This window comes from Copadichromis virginalis, linkage group LG1 (assembly GCF_057382275.1).
Source record: "Copadichromis virginalis isolate Kocher_CV1m ecotype Utaka linkage group LG1, C_Virginalis_male_GT1.1, whole genome shotgun sequence".
Classification (NCBI taxonomy): domain Eukaryota; kingdom Metazoa; phylum Chordata; class Actinopteri; order Cichliformes; family Cichlidae; genus Copadichromis; species Copadichromis virginalis.
Window position 1 is genome coordinate 8,120,790 of NC_140618.1, and position 14,726 is coordinate 8,135,515.

At 39.4% G+C, this 14,726-nt stretch overlaps 1 protein-coding gene across 1 annotated transcript in view; it reads left to right on the forward strand.

Annotated features, from left to right (window-relative positions):
* The window catches only part of LOC146718269 (insulin-like growth factor 1 receptor), a 61,394-nt gene that overhangs the window by 26,905 nt on the left and 19,763 nt on the right, over nucleotides 1–14,726 (forward strand). The gene's annotated exons all lie outside the window — the stretch shown is intronic.

Sequence of the window (14,726 nt, forward strand, 5' to 3'; positions counted from 1 at the left end):
TATGGTGACACTGACTTGACGTGACGTGACTTGAAGCTCCTTCCTAATGCATTTTTGTATGACAGGCAAGAGGCCGGTGACCAGGTCTTATCCAGTCTAGCAAGGTATCAGTTTAAAGTAAAAAGAGCAATCAATGGAAGAGTATTAATATTAAACCACATGCCATCGTTTCTCTGATCTCATTAGGTGTGCTTATCGGAGAAAGCTTGGCAAAAAAGCATTCTGGTTGTGATGAAACCTTTCAGCCTGTTTTAAGGCTGTCAGAGAATTGCTGTTGGTCCTTAGCACAGCCAAACAGACCAGGATGCCACAAGGTGAATGGGAATCTTATACTCAGCCTCCTTCATCCTTTCCATCAAATTCCAGGGATATTTCTGTCTTCCCTCGCCAAACACACAAACCCATAAACACAAAGAATCAGGAATGTGGACAACTCCTTCTGATGCTCTGTGTGTGGGGAGGGCATGCGCGCCTGGTGGTTCTTGCCAGCAGAATTAGGAATTAAGAAACTTTTCAGATTTTGAATCTCTTCTGACATGTTTGTGCATCCACTCATTAAATGGAAGTTTTTGAACTCCGCAAATTTACTATTTAGGAGGTTTGAGAAATTACTGACCTCTGTAATCATTTTAAGTGGGGGAAAATGCACAATCGGTGGCTGACTAAATACTTTTTTGCCCCACTGTATGTTGATCTTTTGAACTGAAGGGCACGTAGAGTTTGAATGTGTACAGCAGTCTGGCACATATGAATATCACTGCCAAGCTTGTGAGTAGAGTGAGATAAAGTTAATTCAGTGGCACAACATTTGTTTCTTGTATAGCATTAGATTATGGACACTCTTACACTGTTTTTGTAATTTAATATTTTTTAACCTTGTTGCTTATCAACACTTGTCACCGCCTTGGGTGACTCAACATGCGACTCCACCCTTATGCAAAGTAAACCGACTTGCTGTGCAGCTAACACCTGAACTGTATGCAGTATCGTTTGTTGTCGCAGCTTAACCGGATAAGTGGTGTATTTTTGTGCAAGCAGCCTGCAATTTAACAATTCAAACATTAATAGTAAAATTTAAAATGGCACATGCAGATACTTTTTTTTCCAGTCATTTTGTTTTAAAATTGTACTGCCTGTCCTGTTTTAAAGGCTTTTAGCTTTTCATAACACACTTTTGAGAATTTAGGCATGACCTGCATTGATGTGATATTTTATCAGGTTTTCAGTCAGTTCTGAAATATCAGCCCTCCTCACCACTTGACTAACTGACATAACATAACTATTTATTTGTTGATTTCTTCACATATTTTATAACACTTTTCAGTGAGATCATTTGAGTTATTATTTTGTTATTCTATGTCCTTAGTGTTTTATCTTCAGTATTTACAGTGAAATTTTGAGTTAATCTTTAGTTGTCGCATAATGGGTACAAACCCTTATTCTCTTCCCTTTTCACACAGTGAGTAGTTTCTTGAAAGGTTGGCATGTAAACTATGTGCTAAGGCCAAATCTTCTGAGGCTAAGGTTTCAGCAGGCTTGTTTGACCTAGACATAACTCCCAGAAGTGGCAGACTCCTAATGTGTCAGTTGTTACTTCTGTAAAACTATTTTTTCCTCTGCATCTGTAATCTGCAATATCCATCCTAATCTGAATTTATCGTGAAACTCCAGGTACCAAGAAACTAATGTGATAGATCCTCTGTTATTGTGTGCCCTTTGGGGGACCAAAGGGGATTGGCTTTGTGCTTCTCAGGTCAGTCAACAGAGGGATGCCAGGAATTCCTTTTGTCTGTACTTGTCTTGTACTTATTTATTTAACCTTGTGACTCTTGTTGAAAAAAGTTAACGGTTGGCTCTGTTTAGACTACCTTTAACTGACTATTTTTCTGATGTTATTTAGTAATTGCAAGGAATGTCATTATCATTTGTTCTGCCAGCAGCCATTGTTTACGGGTTATTGTGTTGCTATGTCTTGATAGAACTTGATAATCTTAAAATTAAAAAATTATATTAAAGACATTATTTAAATGCTGCTTATGTGCCAATCCTCGAATGAGAATGGTGTGTTACACCAAAAAGCAGTATTTCCTGTGGGAAAAAAACTTCAGTTCAGCAGGTTAGTCAGGTATATTGATGCCTGCCCAACAGAATCCGTGATGGAAAATACAAGTGGGCAGTCCCCGTGTCTTATTTTAAACGATCAGTCATTTCTAACATGCTAACTCTATCCCTTCCTGTGTCATGTTTTCCGTTCCAGTTGTCACCCTGGTCAGGTTACTGTTGTGATGGTCATTTGTGTCATTTAGTTCTTGTCTGATTGTTCAATGGGCTTACCCACTTCACAGTGTTGTATTAAATCTAAGTCATAGCTAAGGTGTAGCCCTAAAACCTATACAGTGGGGCAAAAAAGTATTTAGTCAGCCACCGATTGTGCAAGTTCCCCCACTTAAAATGATGACAGAGGTCAGTAATTTGCACCAGAGGTACACTTCAACTGTGAGAGACAGAATGTGAAAAAAAAATCCATGAATCCACATGGTAGGATTTGTAAAGAATTTATTCGTAAATCAGGGTGGAAAATAAGTATTTGGTCACCTCAAACAAGGAAAATCTCTGGCTCTCACAGACCTGTAACGTCTTCTGTAAGAAGCTTTTCTGTCCCCCACTCGTTACCTGTATGAATGGCACCTGTTTGAACTCATCGTCTGTATAAAAGACACCTGTCCACAGCCTCAAACAGTCAGACTCCAAACTCCGCCATGGCCAAGACCAAAGAGCTTTCGATGGACACCAGGAAAAGTATTGTAGACCTGCACCAGACTGGGAAGAGTGAATCTACAATAGGCAAGCAGCTTGGTGTGAAAAAATCAACTGTGGGAGCAATCATCAGAAAATGGAAGACATACAAGACCACTGATAATCTCCCTCGATCTGGGGCTCCACGCAAGATCTCATCCCGTGGGGTCAAAATGATCATGAGAACGGTGAGCAAAGATCCCAGAACCACACGGGGGGACCTGGTGAATGACCTGCAGAGAGCTGGGACCAAAGTAACAAAGGTCACCATCAGTAACACACTACAACGGCAGGGAATCAAATCCCGCAGTGCCAGACGTGTTCCGCTGCTGAAGCCAGTGCATGTCCAGGCCCGTCTGAAGTTTGCCAGAGAGCACATGGATGATACAGCAGAGGATTGGGAGAATGTCATGTGGTCAGATGAAACCAAAGTAGAACTTTTTGGTATAAACTCAACTCGTCGTGTTTGGAGGAAGAAGAATACTGAGTTGCATCCCAAGAACACCATACCTACTGTGAAGCATGGGGGTGGAAACATCATGCTATGGGGCTGTTTTTCTGCCAAGGGGACAGGACGACTGATCCGTGTTAAGGACAGAATGAATGGGGCCATGTATCGTGAGATTTTGAGCCAAAACCTCCTTCCATCAGTGAGAACTTTGAAGATGAAACGAGGCTGGGTCTTCCAACATGACAATGATCCAAAACACACCGCCCGGGCAACAAAGGAGTGGCTCCGTAAGAAGCATTTGAAAGTCCTGGAGTGGCCTAGCCAGTCTCCAGACCTCAACCCCATAGAAAATCTGTGGCGGGAGTTGAAAGTCCGTGTTGCTCGGCGACAGCCCCAAAACATCACTGCTCTCGAGAAGATCTGCATGGAGGAATGGGCCAAAATACCAGCTACTGTGTGTGCAAACCTGGTAAAGACCTATAGTAAACGTTTGACCTCTGTTATTGCCAACAAAGGTTATGTTACAAAGTATTGAGTTGTATTTTTGTTATTGACCAAATACTTATTTTCCACCCTGATTTACGAATAAATTCTTTACAAATCCTACCATGTGGATTCATGGATTTTTTTTTTTTTACACATTCTGTCTCTCACAGTTGAAGTGTACCTCTGGTGCAAATTACTGACCTCTGTCATCATTTTAGGTGGGGGAACTTGCACAATCGGTGGCTGACTAAATACTTTTTTGCCCCACTGTATAGTTTGGTATGCACTTCCTATGAAATGTAACTACACATCATATCGACACAGACCTCAACAAGCTCGAGGGGTATGTAAACACAGTATGTTTATTTACACAAGGATAACACCTCTGTGGAAAAAATGTAACAGGTTGTAATTGTATGAAGCCCGCTTACTATAATAATATAAAAAGCTAGTATTCTGTCGATGTAGACAGATGTTGGTTTTCTTGGTTTCATAGCTCAAACAGTCCAGGTGTAGACTCAGAGTTGACCCTGAAATATTTTCTCCTTCCCACAAAGTTAACTGTTGATCAATATTGAGCTCCATGTCCAACATAAACATCTTAGTTTCACTCATGAAGGCAGATTGCTGAACACACCCCAGCACACAAGCGTAAATGCAAATGACATTGTCCACTACAACACTGAGTCTCCAGGGATTTAAAAAAAATACTCGAAATTAACTGTCTTGGACTTCACCTGGTTTGGTAGTAGGGCCACAACTGGAACCTGCAGCAGGTGGAGAACTGCCAGCTGTAGTCTAAGAGGATGAAATAAAGTTTAAGATTTACTGGAGAAGCTTCTGGTTATATTGCCCAATTATTTATTTGTTAAAACTTACTTTGCAATAAAAAACATTTTACGGAGAAGAACCTAATGAGCTAGCTTTGATAATTCGTTTAACCGACCATGTGAACATCTGTGCAGTTATGTACACATGCCTGATTTTACATACACCCATGTAATACAGCCTGTGCACAAGCCTTCTTTAAAAATGTTCTCTCTCTCTAGTGACCATCCCAAACAGGTTTTTACAAAGAAATGGTATGTGCTCTTCCATCAATCATAATGCACACATGAAGTGAACACTGGATGTGTTCACTGGATGAACAGAGCTGTGTTGCGTGTGCACATTGATAGGCTATACCTGTGGAATGGTCATTAGACACTAGAAATGTCTAGTGTCTAAAAGTAACATTCAAAACTATGGAAAATATGGAGGTAGCTGTTTTTAAAAGATATTGGGGGGGAAAAAAAATAAATGCTGCTGTAATCACTTTCCAGAGGTCTGCAGTCCTGCCTTGAACAAAAATAAATAGTCGTCCTTGTATCTAATAAGCCTTCAAAGTGGGCCTCCTGCTTGGTATTTCATCTTCTCACCAGTGCATCTTGCAGGTGTTTTTATCATAGCTACACAAAATAAATCTTTAGCTCTTTATTTTGACCCATTTCTCTAACCTGTACCACCACCCACACGGGCAAAGTAGACACTTAATGCAATGTATTCTTCTCAGTAGAGTCTTGACAGATGTGTGTGAATCCACTCTTGTTGAGAGTGTGAATTAGAAAGAGAATCCAGTTTAGCCTTTTATCGCTAACAGGAATAATGATCTCTTAGTGTTTTGCTTTCAAACAGACTGTAATTATCAACAGGAAGCTTCAGACCACACATCTCCAGTGGGGGGACTCCTCTCACTAGGAGGAGCGAGGGAGGAGGAAGAAATCCAGCATGTCGTCTAATATTCCTGTTCCTGAGCAAATTAAAGCTCCCGATCTGTGTGTACTCAGAGCGAATGGTGTCATTAAAGGAACTTGGAAATGTTATTCTTCATTTTGAGTGAATGAGTTTTTCACAAAAGAGCCGACAAAGACAAATTCTATTTAGGTTTTAAATTAATCAAATAAATATCTGCCATTTGATTTCATTAGGTCTTAATTACTCCATCAATGTATGCATTTTATTTCCATTTTACATGGTGCTCTGTCAAAGTTGGTTTGTTTGTTTTGGGGTTGTTGTTGTTGTTGTTTTTTGTTTTTGTTTTTTTTTTTAAAGCTTTTTATTTTGTAAAACTGCACTTTATCAGCATATTCTGCTTTGTGGAGGGTATGTTTAATAGACTTTTTAAGTGTAGCCAAACATTTTCCTGTTTTTTGGATAAACAAAGTCCATCAGATCTCATCTTCAGCTAAAGCAATAAACAATTTTAAAGCATTTTTGTTTAGATTTGTACAAAATTTTAATATATTTTTCTGTTTATATTTTAAGCCTTGGGTTTTTCCAAAGTCTTCCTGGTAATGTTTTGGGTAAACTTGTGTAAGTAAACAAACTGATTATGGACTGTACCTTCACTTCAACTCTCGTCTTTGAGGCAGATATGTTCTCAAGATTGCTCTAGAGTTGCACAACTAAAACATTTCTAGGAACTCTAACTCCATTGATGGTTAATGGATGTCGGCAGACCAAACACAAACACAGCTGTTAAGGTCAATAGCGTGCTCTGTCTTCATTGTTTTCCTCTATGGCGCTAAGCACTTTTTGAACAGCCTGTTTGTCGGACTGAACTGACAGGCAGGTTGTCACATGTGTTGGAGGTCTCTTGTACTTGACCACTGGATGGCTAGTTGTGATGTCTGTTATCTACTTGGAGACTCAAAAGATGAACAGCACAATAGTGGCCAGCCATGTAGAGCTGTGAATGGGCTGAATGAATCAAGACCCTTGTTCTTGCTTTTGTAGACAGCACACACAGACTTTTGACTGGCTGGTTTTCTGAATGACTGATTCACTGACTGAACCTGTACACTGACAGTCTGTCTGGCCAGTACAGAATATGCTTTGTATGAGACTGGAAACACAGCGAGATTGTTGTGTTTTCTGTACATCATCAAGTTCTTCCCAATTCAGCCTGAGTGCTGGAACACACTGGGAGGCCATGGAGTGTGTGAACTTGAGAGAAAGGGCGGGGATGCTTCCACGCTCACTGGATTCACACAGCTTGCACGCACACCAAGCCTAAAAAATGAGGAAAACAGTGAGTGTGGAAACATCTGTTGCCTCAGTTTCTCAGTGGCCACTTTGAAGCTGTTGTGTATGGCTTTCAGAGTTTTGCATTTGGTTATACTTAACGTATTAGTCAAGGTGGCTTGGTAATTATTTAATATGCCTAAAGAACGAGTAACACATTCACCTAAAGCGGGAAAAACATACAGAAAACAGTGGTGTGTCAGATGAGGGATTTGAATAAAAGCATTTTATTTCCAGTGTAATTTTTAAAAGATACTCATTATACCATTAAAGTCATTTGTCATTGATGACAACATAACAATTAAGTTTTCAGTATTCCTAATTCAGTTCTTTTCCTAATAAAAATAAACAGGTAAAAGTCTGTTTTCCCAAATGAAGATAGCATAACCTACAGGACACCAGTGATGTGCAAAATGATTTTGGTGACACTATGCTACATAACTTTATTTTGTTTTATTTGCATCGAGCAACTATTTCCATCAATATGTTCAAGCTGTATCAAAGTGGTTGGAATTTTGTGCAGTTGGAAAGAGAGGCATTGTTTGGGTTTTTACAGCATTTCTGTTTTGGAATCTTGATTTGAAGAATATCTTACCAACTGCCACTTTACTAAACGAAATAGTGGTGAGTTGAGCCATACTGTATGTGTGTGCATGTAATGACAGTTGAAATGGTCTAACAATAGCTAAGATAGTGACCTAATTCAATCAGTTTCCAAATGGTGTGTTTGAGTCTGGTTGGTGGTTGCCAGGTTACACTGACAGATGGATTGAAATTGTCTGTAGTGTGTGGAGTGTGTGTGTGTGTAGACTGTTTCATAGACAATCTGGCAACTCGGGTACCATTATGAACATGAGAAGCTTACTGATGCATGCATCCTTAACATTCATAATAAAGTTTGAGATCAGATGGTCTTGAAATATTGGGAAAACCGAGGAGTGTTAGCAGGCATGCACAACAAGATATGTAAAATGAAGTACTGTTTGATCCTGTGGTATTTACTTGTAGTGAAGTAGAGGGGTAGAGGCAAAAATCCAGACATTTTCCCGCCATTAGGGTGGTGACTAGTGTGCGTTTTCCAGCCAGCCTTCCCACTGGGCTGGTATTTCTGTTTCCCTGGAAGCACTGTATTGGCTTTTTGACGCACAACAAGTGATCTTTCTCCCAGAGCCAGAATGCTCTATAATGACGGAGTGGAGAAGGTAAACCATTTCCCCGAATGGACATTAACAACTATACAACTGCCTACAACAACTTTTGACATCCCATCACTTAACTCTCAATTACCCCCAACAAACAAGCCAACAAACAAACTAATCCTTACTGGTTAATGGGAATATGAAGCACAACCTGTTCCCATGCAAATGCTGTGATAACAACGAGAACCACCTTTGCCAGCAATCAGCATGTTTTGATCAAACTGTTAATTCATTATTTTTGCAGTTTTATTCCTTTCAGCTGCACTTCCATGATAATTTACATGATTTTATTAACCAGCTTGTTTTCTGAGGTTAGGGGAAATACTGGCATCACTCAAATACAGCCCAGTACAGCAACACACACACACACACACACACACACACACACACACACACACACACACACACACACACACACACACACACACACACACACACACACAATATCTCTGCTGTGTCTGGTAACTTTCCACAGTAAAATATATGTAGCACACACTCAGAACAGCTGGCTAATGAGGATTCAACCAGATTACCACACAGCGAACATATACTTGACTTTTCTTTATTCCTTGGTCACCAAGAACTCAAGTGTTTGTTTTAATAGTCTGCTAAATGTTTAGAGTAGATCACCAACATTGCATTCAGGAAAAAAAACCCAAACAAAACTTTGAAGTAAAATCACATTTCGATCTTCTCTGGCTCTTTTGACTGAAGGACTGAAGAGCTCAGGCGATAGCAAGATATCTGTCATCCAACAGTGCATAATTTGCAAGAATGGCTACTTGGTGTACGGTTTTTTTGTTAGACAGGCTTTGACACAATAATCATTAGATGAACTGAAATTTAATTTTGCACAGAGTCAAGGTCATGTTTGTTGTTCTCAGTAGATTTTAACTCATTAATTTGTGCAACATAATCAACCAATGACAAGAAAACTTATCACCTTTTTTCTGTACTTCCCACCTTACAATAATTGTTTTGGCTTGTTTTGTTTCTGCATTAACTACTACATCACTGATGTTTTGGGATCGTGTTAATGTTGGATAGAAAAAAAGATTAATAAATAAAACAAATTATAATGCTTAAAAATGGTAGGAATTTTTGAAGATTAATTGTTCTCTTAAATTCCTTCCTTTTCTACTTCACTTCACCACTTCACTTCTTCACACTCTGTACCTTGCTCCCATCTCTTCCTCCTCCTGCAGTTTTTCTTTCTTTCCTTTACGCTTTCTCGTTTTCATTCTCTTCCTGTTTCCTTTTCCTTGCCTTGTGCTGCAGCGCTGCATCAACCTGTCTCTAAAAGTGTAGTAAGGGGGATTGAAAGTGAGAAGCTTTATGTTGCAGATGTCCAGCTGAATGCTGATCTGCATTACTGTATGCACCCACTGACCTCTCCACCTCCCGCCACTGGTCAGTCAGGGAGTTGTGTTCAGGGGTTTGCATGCAAAAAGCCCCAGCTTGAGTCAAACTTTAAGCAGAGACTCTCTCTTTTTTTCACCCAACCCTCAGTGGACCTCAGGCTGTACATTATTGCATTTCAGAATTACACCTTTCCAGCTCACATCACCCCATTGTAAGAGGTCAGAGGGCAAGATGGAGTTTTCGGGGACTGGCAGACGCTGTGAGCAGAGAAAGAACATTTTGTGCCTGTGAAATGCAGCGCTCGTTTCCTCCTGCTGAGCACAAACAGCCTGCTGAATGGTTGGTGGGACCACACAGTCTGAAGGTTCTGATTGGCTTTTGTGTCAGTTGGGAGATGGGCTAGAAGGTCATCTCATGGTCACTGGCCAATCGGGGAAAGACAGCAGTTTTCAGGAACTTCCTGTGTTCCTGTAAATGACAAATAAGAAAAATTAGCCAGTGATACTTAAAATAACTGACAAATGGATTCTGTAGTTGATTTTTGATTTGAAGTTAACATCAGGGCTGTGCGATATGACCAAAATCTCATATCCCGATATAAGACATTTATCATCCCGATAACGATATATATCACAAAAATTTTACATTTTCAGCTAATTCTGTGAATCTCGGGCCAGTCGACTTGTGTGAAGTGTTTTCAGCTGGGCGTCGTGTACCTGGAGTCGAGTGTTGCATAAGTTGAAACAGCCTCAATTTTCTTTGAGTATTTATTACACGGTGTGCTGCGGGGAAAGCCTGTTCTAAGCTTTATTTTTTTTAACACCTGACGGCTCTTTTTAGCTTCTCATGCGTAAACACTCTGCATTCTATTTCACGTGATTCCATTTATTTTGGAAAATCTCAACAGGATCTTCAGCTTTGTTGTGAAAGGTTTATGTGGAAAATAAACATGCGGACGGCGGAGCCCCGCGATGGTTTTACCGTCGTTGTTGCTAACGACAACGCATAAAAACAATGGCTTGTCTGTCTGTAGTGTGCTTATATTAAATATAAGAGGAAGAGAGAACTTCAGGAAATTATACAGTGACCATCAAAACCATGAAAAAATATTGCCGTAAACAGTTGATTTTGCGACACCACGAAACAAACGATAGCGTAAAATGAAACGATAGACGTTTTCATATCGTCCTCCGATATATATCGTTATATCGAACAGCCCTAGTTAACATTATAATTAGGAATTTGCTATGCAAGTGTACTGAAAGGTTTCTGTATTAGATGGTGTCAGTATTCAATATTTGGTCATGCAGGATTTGCAAATTATGCAAACGGTAGTAGTGTTAAGGGTAAAAATCATAATCACAAAACTGAACAACAAATAGTTGGCAGCTTTTGCAAGTTGTAGGTCACTGTTGTTGTTGTTTTTTTGTTTGTTTTGTTTTTTGTTTTTTTTGGTTGTTTCTGTCTCGCATTTCTAATTCTGTAAACAAAAATAGATGTGATATTCATGTTTAAACGTGTTGAAACTGAATGGAAATTACTGAATTTCCCGGGGGAACGCACCTGAGGGATTAATAAAGTTTCATCTAAAAACCAAGCAGCAGCATCTGGAACTGAAAAATGAAGCAAATGCAGAATTGCAGTTCCTCCAGCAGCCACTTAAAGCTGGCTCCAAAAGTGAGTCACTCCCTATAGACTATTACGGTAAAATGTCCGACTTTCTAATAAAAATAAGCAGGTTTTCACCCTGGAACAAAACCTTTTTAAAGCCTGGTCATCATCTGCAGGTCCTCAATACCATGGAATAGTTGTGTATGCTTGGTGTAGTGATTAATGCATTTGCTTTGCATGCAAAGGACCTCTGGTTAGATTCTGGGAGGAGAAACGAGCCTCAGGAGGTTACAAGCTAGTGTACTACTAGTGAACGTCCCAAGCTTGGATAAATGGAAGATTTATGTCAAGAAGAGCATCATGCGTAAAATCTGTGTCAAATCAAATATGCCGGACCATCTGCTTTAACGACCCCTACCTTTACTGTAGAAACACCTAATACTCTTTATCTAATACATCATATTAGGCTACTGTGCCTCTTAACTGCTTTTATACATACAAATAAACAGCTTGCTCTAATACAGTTTTAAATGTTCATGTAAGGAAGACTGACTCTTTTATCATTGCATTTAAACAATGTGATCTAAGATTCAGTGCTCTTTGCATAAGGTACTTCCTTTCTGAACGTGGTAAATAAATTCTCCAGTGTCTCCCTCCTCTCTCCTGCTGTATGCAGAGCTGCCGGTCTTTCAGTGCCCCCACACTTTTGGATGTTTTATTATTAATCCTCTATTTATCCAGGCAAATCTCAGAGATTCAAATCTCTGGCATCATGGCAGTAAAAATCAAAACACAAACAACACATAACAACATAACAATTAAAAAATACAACGGTCCATACAAACGAGTACAAACATGTGAAAAATATACAACAACTGATCATTAAAACGGTCACACTGACTGAAAGAGTTATCCTCTCGTTCCTTTAAAATGGACTTAAACTCCCTCATGACAACCATTTCTGAATCACTGTAGCTGTCACTATAAGGGGTGGATAGCAATACGTGGACATACAGCAATGATGTGTAATGCACTTTATGAAGGCATCTTATGTACCAGGTCTGTTAGTGTTGAGGCTTTAAAACACGACTTCACAAACCAATAGGTAGTGCCAAAGTGAATGTAATTTCACAGTTGAAATGTAGTTTTGGTGCATTTCAAATGTGAAATTGAAATGCACCAAAGGTCAAATGAATTGATTGGTTGATCATCTAAAAATAAAAATAAACAATTTTGTCAATTACTATGGCACTCTGTTTTTAATCATATTAAAGCAGAAAAGCCGACCTGTACTGGTTGATTTCCTCTTTCCTGAATACCTTTGCTATTCTTTCTGCTACTTATACTTAAAGAAAATCAAAAGCAGATTAACAGTTAATAAATACAGCAGTTTGGGTATGCTTTTGTAAGTTGCTGCTTTTTAGTGTCTTAGAGTTGTTCAGAAATTGTATTAATGCAGCATTAACCCCTGAACCAAACACAAACTTCCTAATCTTTATTCTTTAAGCACAAACATAAACAGGTTAAAACCATCTGTTCAATCTTTCCTTTGTGTTTTAGTCTGTGCTATCATCCACTACGATCTGTCTTGTAATGCTATATACTGTGTGTCCAGATCTTTCAATATAATATAACAAGTCTCTGTGGATAAATCATTGAAATATAAATAAAGGGGAGTAGCCATACGCATCTGCTCTGGCCTGTTGTCTTTGGTTTGTTTGACAGAGTTGGTGGAGGCAGCATGTTGAAACGTGTTCCAGTGTTTTATCGCTCAGCATTCTATAAACAACACATCATTTCTTATAGCTTTGTGTTGTTTGGTGCTGGTTTAAACAGCCTCTGGCTAACCTATGTGGATGACACAATCAAAATTACAGTTTCTTTGGCTTCAGAAATCACTGTCCCTTTGTTTATGCCTCAAAGGACACACAACCAAATAATTTCAAGCAGGGATTTACAGTGTTTCCATAGCAGTTAGTGTTTGTTTCTGTGGCAGACACGTTACTGTTTAGAGTCAGTTTGAGCCAATCAGCTTATGTCATGTTGAAGCAGTGAGCTGCCGACAGTAAAGGTGGGTTAAAGGCTGCTGCTGCTCAGCTGCGTGATGGTGATGGTGAAAGGTATGTGTCAGCTAGTCAAATAAGCTGCCTTGGTGATTTGTTGTCTATCACGCTTCATTTAAATTCCCCCGCTGCAGAGACAAAGGCCATGACGAGATGTGGCTGCTCTCTATATGTATGTCAATATGGTGTTTTTCTTCTGGAACTCCTCAGTCACTTTTTCCTGTCATCAGTTACAATATCCTCTTATTTAGAGGAACACCACAGCAACTGGACGAGTTATTTGTAGCTCTGTTGGCTGGAAAATCCGGAGTGGATCAGGGAGGAAAGCACAGCTGAAGCACCTTTTTAGAATTCTATAATTATCATTATTCTGTAATTTTAAGAATACTACTACTACCACGACTACTTCCTTTGGCTGCTCCTTAAAGGATCGCCACAGTGGATCGTCTGTCTCAATCTTACCCTATCCTTAGCGTCCTCCTCTGTCACCCCAACTTATCTTATATGGAAATCTTGTTCTTCGTAATCTGTGTGTTTGATTTGGCAAAGATTTTACAGTAGATGCTCTTCCTCACACAACAATGCCCATTTTTCCAAGATCGAGACATGCATGAAGAGTACACTGGCTTGTGGCTCCCCATGGTTGGGTTGCCTTTTATAATAGTAAGACTAAGAAAACAAAAATTCAAATGTGGTTGGTTGGATATGAAGCAGCTTGCATGAGTACCTCATATGTGGCTCTTGGTGTATTTAAAAGCTTTAATCTGGGCGGGTGTGCATGCATGCATTGTCAGTCATTCACTGGTAAATGCAAATAATTTGTTCAGAACTGAAGCCAGTAGTGTCATAACAGAGGCATGTTCACACTGAAGGCTGACTGGTTATATTTATGTGTTATGGTTTTAGGTTCACTGCAAGCTCTGTTTGGTTGTTAAATATGGATTTGCATCAGTGGGAATAAATCAGTGTTGTTGTTTGCTCCAAAATTTTAACTTGTTTGTAGTGGTATTAAGGGCGAAATATTACATTTTGAATGGTGTGACGGTAGAATATTAAACAAAAATATTTTTAAAAGTCCAAATTAAAACATAGAGGATATTGGCCTTTTGCAGTAGCTGCTCCTAAATGGTGGTACACACTCCCCCTTCACATCTGGAGTTATTTTAAAAGTTATTTAAAACACAGTGTTTATTTTTTGGCTTTTAAACCAGGCTGAGGTTTTAATGAGGTCTTCTTCTTCTTCGTCACAATTGTTTGTTAAGAAGTTTGTTTGCTTTTTTGTTTCATGTTGATTAAAAGATTTACGTTGTTCTTTAAGTGTGCCAGGTAAATAATAATGGCACATGGCACTCTACGATTGTGCTACAACCTGGAAATTTGAAAACCTTTTTGGTCTGCCTTCAGGGTGAGATTATCTTTCCTGCTGCAGCAAACCTACATGTGCATCATCTGTGCAAAACATTCACATAGGAAACGTATAAGGGAGCAGTTAAATCTGTAGTCATCTTTACTAAATGACCACTGGGGCTCGAGTAATAGAACATGTTATCAACTCAACTCGTTTGCTGTTGGAACCTCAGCCTCTCCATAGGCCAGAGTGCCTTTGAGCAAGATGATGATAGCACAGCAGCACTGCCATCATGTATTTGAGTTTGTGTGGATAGGTGTATGAGGAAACACTGAAAAGTGCTTTGA